Raw genomic sequence first — 15,405 nt, 5'->3', positions numbered from 1 at the left:
AAATAGTAGATGCATTGCTGGTCATCTTCCAAAATTCGATAGACTCTGGAACAGTTCCCATGGATTGGAGGGTAGCTAATGTTACCCCACTATTCAAAAAAGGTGGTAGAGAGAAAACGGGGAATTATAGATCGGTAAGCCTGACATCGGTAGTGGGGAAAATGCTATGTGCATGTGATGTTTTTGGACTTTCAGAAGGCTTTCGATAAGGTCCCGCATAACAGATTAGCGTGTAAAGTTAAGGCACATGGGATTGGGTGCAAGGTACTGACTTGGATATATAACTGGTTGGCAGGCAGGAAGCAAACAGTTGGAATAAATGGGTCTTTTTCCAAGTGGCAGGCAGTGACGAGTGGGGTACCGCAGGGATCGGTGCTAGGACCCCAGTTATTCACAATATATATTAATGATCTAGACGAGGGAACTTGATGTAACATCTCCAAGTTTGCAGATGACACAAAGCTGGGTGGGCATGTGAGGAGGATGCCGAGAAACTCCAGTATGACTTCGACAGGTTGGGTAATTGGGAAGAAGCATGTCCGATGCAGTATAATGTGGATAAAGGCGAGGTTGTCCACTTTGGTGGCAAAAACAGGAAGGCAGATTATTATCTGAACATCAATAGATTGGGAGAAGGTGAAGTGCAACTAGACCTGGTTGTCCTTGTGCACCAGTCGCTGAAGGTAAGCATGCAGGTGCAGCAGGCGGTTAAGAAGGCAAATAGTATGTTGGCCTTCGTAGCGAGAGGGTTCGTGTACAGGAACAAGGATGTCTTGCTGCATTTGTACAGGGCCTTGGTGAGACCACATCTTGAGCATTGTGTGCAGTTTTGGTCACCTTATCTGAGGAAGGATGATCTTGCCATGGAGTGAGAGCAGTGAAGATTCACCAGACTGATACCTGGGATGGCAGGAATGATGTATGAGGAGAGATTGGGTCGATTGGTCTTATACTCGCTGGAGTTTAGAAGAATGAGAGGTGATCTCATTGATACTTATACAATACTAACAGGACTAGACAGACTAGATGCAGTAAGGATGTTCCCGATGGCCGGTGATTCCAGAGCCAGGGATCACAGTCTAAGGATAAGGGGTAAGCCATTTAGGACAGAGATGAGGAGGAATTTCTTCATCCAGAGAGTGGTGAACCTCTGGAAATCTCTACCACAGGAGACAGTGGAGGCAAATTCATTAAATATATTCAAGAAGGAGTTAGATATATTTCTTAAGTAAAAGGGACCAAGGTATATGGGGAGAAGGCAGGGACAGGGTACTGAATTTGGATGATCAGCCATGATCTCATTGAATGTTGGAGCAGGCTCGAGGGGCCGAATGGCCGACTCCTGCTCCTATCTTCTATGTCTCTATGTTTCTATGTTTCTATGAGTCCTTACAGCAAGCGCGGTGGGAGGAAGTGTGGTCCAGGTAGCAGTGGGAGTCAGTGGGCATATAATGGATGTTGGTCGATAGCCTATCCGCAGAAATGGAGACAGAGAAGTCGAGGAAGGGAAGGGAAGAGTCGGATATGGACCATGTGAAGGTGAGGGAAGGGTGGAATTTGGAAGCAAAATGAAAGAAATTATCTTGTTCAGGGCGAGTGCAGGAAACAGCACCAATACAGTCATCGATGTACCGGAAAAAGAGGGACCTGAGTAGGACTGGAACAAATAATGTTCCACTTATCCCACAAAAAGGCAGGCATAGCTAGTTCCCATGCAGGTACCCATAGCAACACCTTTAATTTGGAGGAAGTGACTGGAATCAAATGAGAATTTGTACAATGTGAGAACAAGTTCAGTCAGGCGGACGAGGGCGGTGGTGGATGGGGACTGGTGAGGCCTCTGTTCAAGGAAGAAGTGGAGCCGCTTAAGGCCGTCCTGGTGGTGGATGGAGGTGTAGAGGGAATGGACATCCAGAGTGAAAAGGAGACATTTGGGGCCAGGAAACTGTAAACTGTTAAAATACGGAGGGTGTTGGAAAAGTCGCACATGTAGGTGGGAAGGGACTGGACAAGTCGAGAAAAAACAGAGTGAAGATAGGAAGAAATCAGTTCTGTGGAGCAAGAACAGGGTGCAACAATTGGTCAACCAGGGCAGTCCTGTTTGTGGATCTTGGGAAGGATGCAGAAGTGGGCAGTGCGGTGTTGAGGAACTGAGAGGTTGGCGGCCATGGGGGGAAGATCTCCAGAGGAGATGAGGTCAGTGACAGTCTTGGAAACAATTGCTTGATGTTCAGTAGTGGGGTCATGGTCCAGGGGGAGGTGGGAGGAGCTGTCAGAGAGTTGCCGTTCAGCCTCCAAACAACAACAGCACCACCTTTGTCAGCAGGTTTAATGACAATGTTAGGATTGGATCGGAGAGAACTGAGTGTGGCAAGTTCAGTGGGAGTTAGGTTGGAGTGGGTGAGGGGAGCAGGGAACTGGAGATGGCCGATGTCATTTCAGTCTCATTCTTTGCACTCCAAACCAACAGAGAGAGTACACAATGGTAATGCAGTAGATGTAATTTATCTGGATTTTCAGAAGGCCTTCGATAATGTACCCCATAATAGACTGATGAACAAGGTCAGAGAATTCAGAGTCAGGCGAGAAGTAGCGGACTGGAATGCTGGCTGGTTTAAGGAGAGAAGGCAGATAGTCCGACTACCGGGTAGTTTATTCACAGTGGCAGAAGGTGGGTAGTGGCGTTCCACAAGTATCAGAGCTGGAGCCACTGCTGTTCGCAATTTATATTAACGATTTAGACTTAGTAATCAGAACCACAATTTATAAATTTGCAGATGACACCAAATTGGGGGGGATAGTCAATACTGAGGAGGACTGCAACAAGTTACAGGCGGACATTAATAAACTTGCAGAATGGGCATAGCATTGGCAAATGAATTTGAACACAAATAAGTGTGACGTATTTCATTATGTTAGGAAGAATAGGGAGGTCACTTATTTCTTGGCGGGTGCGAGTCTAGTTGGGGTAGAGGAACAAAGGGATCTCGGAGTACAAATACACAAATCACTGAAAGTTGTTACACAGGTTAACAAGGCCATATATAAAGCAAACCAAGCACTACGGTTTATTTCCAGAGGGATACAATTGAAAAGTAGGGAAATTATGCTAAACCAGTAACAAACCTTGGTTAGACCAAGACTGCAGAGAAGATTTACAAGGAAGATACCAGAAATGCGAAGGTTTACATATCAGGAAAGGATTAACAGGCTGGGTCCCTTTTCTCTTGAAAAAAGAAGGCTGAGAAGTGAGCTAATCGAGATCTTTAAAATTATGAAAGGTTTTTACAGAGTGAATATAGAGAGAATGTTTCCACTTGTGGGGAAGAGCATAACTAGAGGCCATCAATGTAATATAGTCAGCAAGAAATCCAATCGGGAATTCAGCAGAAACTTCTTTACCCAGAGAGTGGTGAGAATGTGGAACTCGCTACCACAGGGAGTGGTTGAAGCGAATAGTTTAGATGCATTTAAGGGGAGGCTAGGTTCGCAAATGAGGGAGAAGTGAATAGAGGGTTATGCTGATAGATTTAGATGAGGAAAGTCGGGAGGAGGGTCGAGTGAAGCATTAACGGCGGCATGGACTGGTTGGACCGAACGGTCTGTTTCTGGCGGTATGTTAATAATGAGTGATTAAACCCCGGGATTGTATTTATTTCAGTTCTATTCTTTGCACTCCAAACCAAACAGCAGCTGTGAACCGTTCACTGATTGAAATACGAGAAATCCGGATGGATCTGGAATTGTTCATTTAATGTTGGAAACGCTCCGCAGGTCAGAACTCAGGATTTCCAGCTTTGCTTCAAAGTATTGCAGGTCCCGTGTGAGTTTCCATCCAAACTTTTCAACAAATAACAAAATCAAGAAACTACCCTCTCTACCAAAAATCAAATGGCCCGTACGGGGATCAAATCCACAACCTTGGCGTTATTAACCCCATGCTCTAACCAACTGAGCTAACCGACCATTGGGTTTTGCTTATGTGTATAAGCTTATATTTTTGAGACCCTAGCTGACAATTTCCTGCATTAATCTGTCAGCATACATCTGCAGTTGTCAATCATACACTATCCGATCAGCAAACACTGTACATATGTCACTGTGTGCCACACATGACAACAGCCAACATAAGTGCCAGGCAATGGCCAGCTCCAACAAGCGAAAGTCTAACCACCGCCCCTTCACATTCAACAGCATGACCATCACCGAATCCGCCACCACCATTACCAACAAAAATTTGCATTTATATAGCACCTTTAACGTAGTAAAACGTCATAAGGCGCTGCACAGGAGTATTTTCAGACAAAACATTTCACAACAATCCACATAAGGAGAAATTAGGGCAGGTGACCAAAAGCTTGGTCAAAGAGATAGGTTATAAGGAGCGTCTTAAAGGAGGAAAGAGAGGTGGACAGGTTTAGGCAGGGAATTCCAAAGCTTCGGGCAACAGAAAGGTTGAGCGATTATAATCAGGGATGCTCAAGAGGGCAGAATTAGAGGAGCGCAGATATCTCAGAAGGTTGTGGGGCTGAAGGAGATTACAGAGATAGGGAGGGGCGAGGCCATGGAGGAATAGAAAAGCAAAATATTATTAAAATGGAGAGAGACTACAGAATGCTGCGGTTAAGAGGGGTCTGGGTGTCCTCGTACATGAAACACAATAAGTTAGCATGCAGTAATTAAGTAGGCAAATGGAATGTTGGCCTTTATTGCAAGGGGCATGGAGTATAAAAGTAGGGAAGTCTTGTTACAATTGTACAGGTGAGGCCACGCCTAGAGTACTGCATACATTTTTGTTCTCCTTATTTAAGGAGGGATATACTTGCATTGGAGACAGTTCAGAGAAGGTTCTCTAGGTTGATTCCTGGGATTAAGGGATTGTCTTATGAGGAAAGGTTGAGCAGGTTGGGCCTATACTCATTGGAGGTTAGAAGAATGAGAGGTGATCTTATTGGAACATATAAGATTCTGAGGGGGCTTGACAGGGTAGATGCTGAGAGGGTGTTTTCCCTCATGGGGGAATCTAGAATCAGGTGGCATAGTTTCAGAATAAGGGTTTGTCCATTTAAGACGCAGATGAGGAGGAATTTCTTCTCTCAGAGGGTTGTGAAACTTTGGAATTATCTACCCCAGAGAGCTGTGGAGCCTGAATCATTGATTATATTCAAGGCTGAGATAGACAGATTGTTGAACTATCGGAGAGTCAAGGGTTAAGGGGGAACAGGCAGAAAAGTGGAGTTAAGGCCAAGATCAGATCAGCCATGACCTTATTGAATGGTGGAGCAGGCTCGAGGGGCCAAATGACCTACTCCTGCTCCTATTTCTTATGTTCTTATGTTCTTATAAGGGCAGCAGGTGCATGGGAACACCATCACCTCCAAGTTCCCCTCCAAGTTACACAACATCCAGACGTGAAATTATATCACCTAACTTCATCGTCACTAGGTCAAAATCCTGGAAATCCCTCCCTAACAGTACTATTGGAGTACCTTCACCAGATTGACTGCAGTGGGTCAAGAGGGCTTCTGGCTACCACCTTCTCAAGGGCAATTAGGGATTGCCAATTAATGCTGGCCTTGCCAGCGATGCCCAAGTCCTAGGAATAAATTAAATTAAATTAAAATAGTCACGACTGCATGATGCAGGATTGCAGAGCGTTGATCTGATCCGTTGGTTGTTGGATCGCTTAGCTCTGTCTACACATGCTGTTTCCATAGCTTAGCATGTGTGTAGTCCTGTGTTGTCGCTTCATGAGGTTGGCACCTCATTTTAGGTACGCCTGGTGCTGCTCCTGAAATGCTCTTCTGCACACCTCATTGAACCAGGGTTGGTCCTGCGTCTTGATGCTAAAAGTAAAGTGAGGGATATGCCGGTCCATAAGGTTACAGATTGTGGTGGTATACAATTCCAAAACTGAGGCCTCCTCTGCCCTCTTGGGTGGACATATAAGATCCCATGGCACTATTGCAATAAGAGCATGGTGTGGTGAGGTTTAGCCCGTTGTCCTGTAGCCAATATTTATCCGCAAATCACCATCACTAAAACAGGTTATCCTCGATTATCACATTGTGGGAGCTTGCTGTGCACAAATTGGGTGCTGCTGTTTTTCCTACATTACAACAGTGACTACAACTTCATTGGCTGTAAAGTGCAGTGAGACGTCCTGAGGTGAAAGGCGCTGTAGAAATCCGAGTCTTTCTTTTACAGCCTTCGAAGTCAACTGACAAAAACCAAAAATCAACATAAATTGAATTTAACAGCAAAAGGCGCGAAGTCAGGCCGGTTAGCTCAGTAGGTTAGAGCGTGGTGTTATTAACGCAAAGGTCACGGGTTCGATTTCCACACAGGCCATTTACTTTTTGATGGTGTGGGTGGTTTCTTAATTTTGCTATTTGCTGAAAAGATTGGAGCTGAAATACTTAGTTCTGCAGAGAGCTCAAGGAACTGGAAGGTTGACCCTGTATTTCTCTGTCCACAGATGTCACCTGAGCTGCAAACTCCTGCTAGTGACTGCGTGGCCGAATGGATAAGGCGTCTGAGACAGGTCCATTCACAGACCCAGAAAGATCAATTCAAAGACAGAGACAACACTTATCAGAGACCCAGACAGCTTCATTCACAAACGCAAACTGCTCCATTCACAGATTCAGAAAGGTCAATTCACAGACTCAGACTGTTCCATTCACAGACGCAGACAGCTCCATTCACAGACCCAGGCATCTCAATTCAAAGACACAGACAGCTAATTACACAGACCCAGACAGCTCCATTCACGGACCCAGACAGCTCCACTCACATACCCAGAGAGCACCACATAGAGACCCAAGCAGTACATTTCACAGACTCTGACAGGTTTTATTACACTCCCAGAAATCTCAATTCAAAGACGCAGACAACTCTTTTCACAGACCCAGACAGTCCCATTCACAAACACAGACGGCTCCATTCACAGACTCAGAAAGGTCAACTCACAGACCCAGACAGCTCCATTCACAGATTCAGAAAGTTAATTTCATAGATCTAGACAGATCCATTCGCAGACTCAGACAGCTCATTTCACACGCCCAGATATACCCTTTCACAGACTCAGACAGCTCGATTTACAGACCCAGACAGATCCATTCACAGACCCAGAAAACTCATTTCCCAGACCCAGACAGCACCATTCAAAGACTCAGAGAGCACCATTCACAGACCCAGGCAACTAATTTCACAGATTCAGTCATTTCCATCCGCAGATTAAGGCAGCACCATTCAGAGACCCAGACAGCTAATTTCACAGATTAAGGCTGCTCCATTCACAGTGCCAGCGTTCTCAATTCAAAGACCCAGGCAGCTCATTTCGCAGACCCAGTCATCTCCATTCACGGACTCAGACAGCTCCATTCACATACCCAGACAGCACCATATAGAGACCCAAATAAATCATTTCACAGACTCACACATGTCCATTCACAGACCTAGAATGCTCAATTCAAAGTCACAGATAGCACTTTTCACAGACCCAGACAGCTCCATTCACAAACACACACTGCTCCATTCACAGATTCAGAAAGTTCAATTCACAGACAGACAGCTCCATTCACAGAGTCTGAAAGCTAATTTCAAAGACCTAGACAGCTCCATTCACAGATTCAGTCAGCTCATTTCACAGACCCAGACATCTCCATTCACAGACACAGACAGCTCCATTCACAGACACAGACAGGTCCATTCAGAGACCCGGACAACACATTTCACAGACCCAGAGAGCTCCATTCAACGAATCAGACAGCACCATGCCCAGACACAGGCAGCTCCATTCACAGACCAAGACAGCTAATTTCACAGACACAGATAGCTCATTTCTCAGACCCAGAAATCTCCATTCACGGACCCATACAGCTCCATTCACATACGCAGACAGCACCATATGCAGATACAAACAACTAATTTCACAGCCTCAGACAGGCCCATTGAAATACCCTCAAATCACAATTCGAAGACCCAGACAACTTTTTTACGCAGAACCAGACAGCTTCATTCACAAACACAGACAGCTCCATTCACAGACTCAGAAAGCTCCATTCACAGATCCAGAAAGCTCCGTTCACAGACACAGACAGCTCCATTCACAGATTCAGAAAGCTACATACACAGATCCAGACAGCTCCATTCACAGATCCACACAGCACATTTCACATACCCAAACAGCTCCATTCACAGCATCATACAGCTCCATTCACAAATTCACAAACCTCTTTTCAGAGACCCAGACAGCTCCATTTACATGCTCACATAGCTTATTTCACAGTCCCAGAGAGCTCCATTCACAGATTTAGACAGCTCCATTCACAGACCCAAAGAGCTCCAATCACAGACTCAGAAAGCTCAATTCACAGAACCAGACAGCTCCATTCACAGACCCAAACAGCTTATATCACAGACACATTCAACTCCATTCAAAGACCCAGTCATCTCCATTCAATGACCCAGACAGCTCATTTCATAGACCCAGACAGCTCCATTCAAGGACCCAGAGAGCTCCATTCACATAACCAGACAGCCCCATATAGGGACCTAAACAATTCATTTCACAGACTCTGACAGGTCCATTCAGGGACCCAGAAATCTCAATTCAAATACCTAGCCAAATTTTTCACAGACCCAGACAGCTCCATTCACAAACACAGACTGCTCCATTCACAGACCAAGAAAACTCCTTTCAAAGATCCGGAAAGCTCCATTCACAGACAAAGACAGCTCCATTCGCAGACTCAGAAAGCTCAATCCACTGGCTCAGACAGCTTCAATCACAGATTCAGATAGCTCATTTCACAGACCCAGATATTTCCATTCACAGACTCAGACAGCTCCAGTCAGAAACTCAGACAGGTCAATTCAGTGACCCAGACAACTCATTTCACAGATTCAGAAAGCTCCATTCGCAGACCAAGACAGCACCATTCAAAGACCGAGACAGCTCCATTCAAAGAACCAGTCGGCTAATTTCACAGACTCAGACAGCACCATTCACATTCCCAGACTTCGCAATTCAAAGACCCAGACAGCTGATTTCACAGACCCAGACATCTCCATTCACGGCCTCAGAAAGCTCCATTCACAGACTCAGAAAACTCCATTCACAGACACAGACAGCTCCATTCACATATACAGAAAGCTCCATTCAAAGTTCAAGACAGACCATTCACACAACCAGACAACACATTTCACAGACCCAGACAGCTCTATTGAAAGCCTCATACAGCGCCATTTACAGACCCAGACAGCACCATACACAGACTCATAAAGCTAATTTCACAGACCCAGACAGCACCAGACACAGACTCAGAAAGCATCATTCAAAGATCCAAACAGCTCCATTCACAGATCCAGACATCGCAATTTACAGATTAAGACAGCTCATTCAATGACTGAGACAGCTCCATTCACAGAACAAGACAGCTCCATTCAAAGACACAGACAGCTCCATTCAAATACCCAGACAGCTAAATTCACAGAGCCAGACAGCTTCATTCACAGGCACAGACAGCTTAATTCACAGACTCAGAAAACTCCATTCACAGACTCAGACAGCTCCATTCACAGACCAAGCCAGCTCCATTTGTCAGAGCCAGACAGCTCCATTCACAGGTACAGACAAATCATTTCACAGACCCAACAGCTCCATTCACAGACCCAGACAGCTCCATTCACAGACCCAGACAACTAATTTCACAGTCTCAGGCAGCTCCATTCACAGACGCAGACAATACCATTCACAGGCGCAGACAACTTAATTCACAGACAGAGACAGCACCATACACAGACACAGAGAGCACATTTTACAGATCCAGACAGCTCCAGTCAGAGTCCCAGACAGCTGCATTAAAATCCAAGACAGCTCCATTCACAGTCGCAGACAGCTCCAATCACAAACCAGACAGCTTCATTCACAGAAACCGAAAGCTGATTTCACAGACTTAGAAAGCACCATTAACAGACTCAGAAAACTAATTTAACTGACTCAGGAAGCTCAATTCACAAACTCAGACAAGTCCATTCACAGACCAGAAAGCTCCATTTACACATCCAGACAACTTATTTCACAGACTCCGACAGCTCCATTCACAGACCCATACATCTCAATTCAAAGGCCCAGACAGATCATTTCTCAGACACAGACTGCTCAATTCACAGACAGAGAGCTCCATGCACAGACTCAGAATGCTCCATTCACATATCCAGACAGTTCCATTATCAGGCTCAGACAGCTCCATTCAAAGACTCAGAAATCTAATTTCACAAACTCAGCAAGCTCAATTCACAGATTCAGAGAGCTCCATTCACAGATCCAGACATCTCCATTCACGGACCCAGACAGCACCATTCACATACCCAGACAGCACCATATAGAGATCTAAATATTTCATTTCACAGTCTCAGACAGGTCCATTCACAGACCCAGAAAGATCAATTCAAAGACAGAGACAACACTTATCAGAGACCCAGACAGTTCCATTCACAAACGCAAACTGCTCCATTCACAGATTCAGAAAGTTCAATTCACAGACTCAGACTGTTCCATTCACAGACGCAGACAGCTCACTTCACAGACCCAGACATCTATATTCACAGACCCAGACAGCACCATTCACAGACCCAGAGAGCTCCATTCACAGACACAGACAGCTCCATTCACACAGGCATCGCTATTCAAATACACAGACAGCTCCTTTCATAGCCTCAGGCAGCTCCATTCATAGACGCAGACAGCTCCATTCATAGACCCAGACAGCTCCATTCACAGACCCAGACAGCTCCATTCACACAGGCACCTCTATTCAAATACACAGACAGCTCCATTCATAGACACAGACAGCTCCATTCACAGATCCATACAGCTAATTTCACAGACACAGACAGCTCCATTCACACAGGCATCTCTATTCAAATACACAGACAACTGATTTCACAGACCCTGATAGCTACATTCACAGACCCAGACAGCTCTATTCACATACCCAGACAGCACCATGCACAGCCCAGAACAACACATTTCACAGATCCAGACATCTCATATCACAGACACAGACAGCTCCATTCACAGCCTCAGACAGTTCCATTCAGAGATTCACAAACCTTCTTTCATAGACCCAGACAGCTCCATTCACAGACTCACAAAGCCCATTTAAAAGACCCAGACAGCTCCATTCAGAGATTCAGACAGCTCCATTCAAAGACCCAGACATCTCCATTCAGAGACTCAGAAAGCTCAATTCACAGGCACAGACAGCTCCATTCAAGGATTCAGAAATCTCATTTCATGCACCAAATATCTCAATTCACAGACTCATACAATTCGTTTCACAGACCCAGACATCTACATTCACAGACTTAGACAGCTCCATTCACAGACCCAGACAGGTCCATTCAGAGATCCAGACAACTCATTTCCCAGATTCAGACATTTCCATTCACAGACACAGGCAGCTCCATTCAGAGACTCAGACAGCTCATCAAACAGACACAGACAGCTCAATTCACGGACCCAGACAGCTCCATTCACATACCCAGACAGCACAATATGGAGACACAAACAATTCAATTCACAGACACAAAGAGGTCCATTCACAGTCCGAGAAATCTAGATTCAAATACCCAGACAACACCTTTCACAGACACAGACAGCTCCATTCATAAACACAGACAGCTCCATTCACAGACTCAGAAAGTTCAATTCACAGATACAGACAGGTCGATTCCGAGACCCAGACAACTCATTTCACAGACCCAGACAGCTCCAGTCAGAGGCACAGACAGCTAATTCCACAGACAGAGACAGCTGGAATCACAGACACAGATATCTGATTGAAAGACCCATGCTGCTCATTTCACAGACCCAGACAGCTACATTCATGGACCCAGCCAGCTCCATTCACAGACACAGAGAGTTCCAGTCAGAGACCCAGACAGCTCATCTAACAGACCCAGACAGCTCCATTCACGGACCCAGACAGCTGTACTCACATGCCCAGACAGCACAATATGGAGACCCAAACAATTCAATTCACAGACTCAGAGAGGTCCATTCACAGTCCCAGAAAATTCGATTCAAATACCCAGACAACACCATTCACAGACACAGACAGCTCCATTCACAAACACAGACTTCTCCATTCACACCCTCAGAAAGGTCAATTCACAGACACAGACAGCTCGATTCACAGATTCCGAAAACTCATGTCATAGAGCTAGTCAGCTCTATTCACTGCGTCAGACAGCCCATTTCACAGACCCAGGCAGGTCTATTCAGACCCAGATTTCAATTCAAAGAAAAAAAAAACTCTTTTCACAGACACAAATGGATCCATTCACAGATTCAGAAAGCTCAATTCACAGACCCAGACAGCTACATTCACAGATACAGAAAGGTCATTTCATAGAACTAGACAGCTCCATTCACAGGCTCAGAAAGCTCCATTCACAGACCCAGGCAGGTCCATTCAGAGAACCAGACAACCCATTTCACAGACCCATAGAGCTCCATTCAAAGACTCAGACAGCTCCATTCACAGACCCAGAGAGTTCCATTCACAGACACAGACTGCTAATTACACAGACACAGGCAGCTCGAATCACAGTCCCAGACATCTCAATTCAAAGACCCAGGCTGCTCATTTCACAGTCCCAGACAGCTTCATTCATGGACCAAGACAGCTCATTTCACAGACCAAGACAGCACCATATACAGACAAAAACAGCTCATTTCACAGATCCAGACAGCTCCATTCACAGTTCCAAACATCTCATTTCACAGACCCAGACAGCTCCATTCACAGACTTAGAAATCTCCATTCAGAGAACCAGACAGCAACATGCACAGAAGCAGAAAGCACATTTCACAGACACAGGCAGCTCCATTCACAGGCGTAGACTGCTCATTTCACAGACTTAAAAACCTCCATTCACAGAATCAGAAAGCTCATTTCACATTCTCAGACAACTCCATTCACAGCCTCAGACAGCTCTATTCACAGAGCCAGAGTGCTCCATTCTCAGACACAGACAGCACCCTACACAGACTCAGATAGCTCATTTCAAAGACGCAGGCAGCTCCATTCACAGTCTCAGAAAGCTAATTTCACAGAGCCAGACATCTCAATTCTCAGACTCAGACAGCTTCATTCACAGACCCAGACAGCACCATAAACAGAGTCAGAAACCTCATTTCACACACCCAGACAGCTGCAGTCACAGATTCAGAAAGGTCATTTCACAGACCCAGAAAACTCGATTCAAACACCCAGGCAGTTCCATTCACAGACCCAGACATGCTCCATTCACAATTACAGACAGCCCCATTCACAGACCCAGACATCACAATTCAAAGTTTTGCAGAACTAATTTCACAGACACAGACAGCTCCATTCACAGACACGGACAGCTCCATTCACAGAAACAGAAAGCTCCATTCTTAGATCCAGCCAGCTCCACTCACACACCCAGAAACCTAATTTCACAGACTCAGACAGATGCATTCACAGACCCAGTCATCTCAATTCAAAAGCACAGAGAGCTCATTTCACAAACCTAGACAAATCCTTTCACTGACTCAGAAAGCTCAATTCACAAACCCAGACAGCACCATTCACAGAGTCACAAACCTTACTTCACAGACCCAGACAGCACCATTCACAGAGTCACAAACCTCACTTCACAAACCCAGACAGCACCATTCACAGAGTCACAAACCTCACTTCACAAACCCAGACAGCTCCATTCACAGAGTCACAAACCTTACTTCACAGACCCAGACAGCACCATTCACAGAGTCACAAACCTCACTTCACAGACCCAGACAGCACCATTCACAGAGTCACAAACCTCACTTCACAGACCCAGACAGCACCATTCACAGAGTCACAAACCTCAATTCACAGACCCAGACAGCACCATTCACAGAGTCACAAACCTCACTTCACAGACCCAGACAGCACCATTCACAGAGTCACAAACCTCACTTCACAGACCCAGACAGCACCATTCACAGAGTCACAAACCTCACTTCACAGACCCAGACAGCACCATTCACAGAGTCACAAACCTCACTTCACAGACCCAGACAGCACCATTCACAGAGTCACAAACCTCACTTCACAGACCCAGACAGCTCCATTCACAGAGTCACAAACCTCACTTCACAGACCCAGACAGCACCATTCACAGATTCACAAACCTCACTTCACAGACCCAGGCAGCTCCATTCACAGATTAAGAAACAGCATTTCACAGATTCAAAGAGCCCCATTCACAGACTCAAAAAACTCATTACGCAGTCCCAGACAGCTCCATTCGCAGATTCAGAAAGCTCATTTCCTAGACCTAGACAGCTACATTCACAGACTCAGAGAGCTCCATTCACAGACCCAGACAGGTCCATTCACAGACAGAGGCAACTCATTTCACAGACCCAGACAGCTCCATTCAAGGATTCAGACAGATACATTCACAGACCTAGACAATGCATTTCACAGATTCAGACATCTCCATTCGCAGATCAAGACAACTCAATTCACAGACCCAGAGAGCTCCATTCATAGACCTAACAGATAATTTCTCAGACACAGGCATCTCCATTCACAGACCCAGAAAACTCAATTCAAAAAATCAGACAGCTCCATTCACAGACCCAGACAGGTCTATTCACAGACCCAGAAAACTCATTTCCCAGACCCAGACAGCTCCATTCAAAGACTCAGAGAGCACCATTCACAGACCCAGGCAACTAACTTCACAGATTCAGTCATTTCCATTCACAGACCAAGGCAGCACCATTCAGAGACCGAGACAGCTCCATTCAAAGACCCAGACAGCTAAATTCACAGACTAAGGCAGCTACATTCACAGTCCCAGCGATCTCAATTCAAAGACCCAGACAGCTCATTTCGCAGACCCAGATATCTCCATTCACGGACTCAGACAGCTCCATTCACATACCCAGACAGCACCATATAGAGACACAAACAAATCATTTTAAAGACTCACACAGTTCCATTCACAGACCCAGAAAGCTCATGTTAAAGACACAGATAGCACTTTTCACAGACCCAGACAGCTGCATTCACAAACACACACTACTCCATTCACAGATTTAGAAAGTTCAATTCACAGACACAGACAGCTCCATTCACATATTCAGAAAGCTAATTTCAAAGACCTAGACAGCACCATTTACAGATTCAGACAGCTCCTTTCAAAGACCCAGACACCTTCATTCACAGACACAGACTGCTCCATTCACAGACACAGACAGGCCCATTCAGAGACCCGGACAACACATTTCACAGACCCTGAGAGCACCATTCAAAGACTCAGACAGCACCATTCCCAGACCCAGGCAGCTCCATTCACAGACCGTGACAG

Source organism: Somniosus microcephalus, unplaced genomic scaffold (genome assembly GCF_052327205.1).
Source record: "Somniosus microcephalus isolate GS21.2 unplaced genomic scaffold, FLI_Smic_1.0 unresolved_chr8, whole genome shotgun sequence".
Lineage (NCBI taxonomy): Eukaryota > Metazoa > Chordata > Chondrichthyes > Squaliformes > Somniosidae > Somniosus > Somniosus microcephalus.
Note: the sequence above shows the minus strand (reverse complement) of the source record.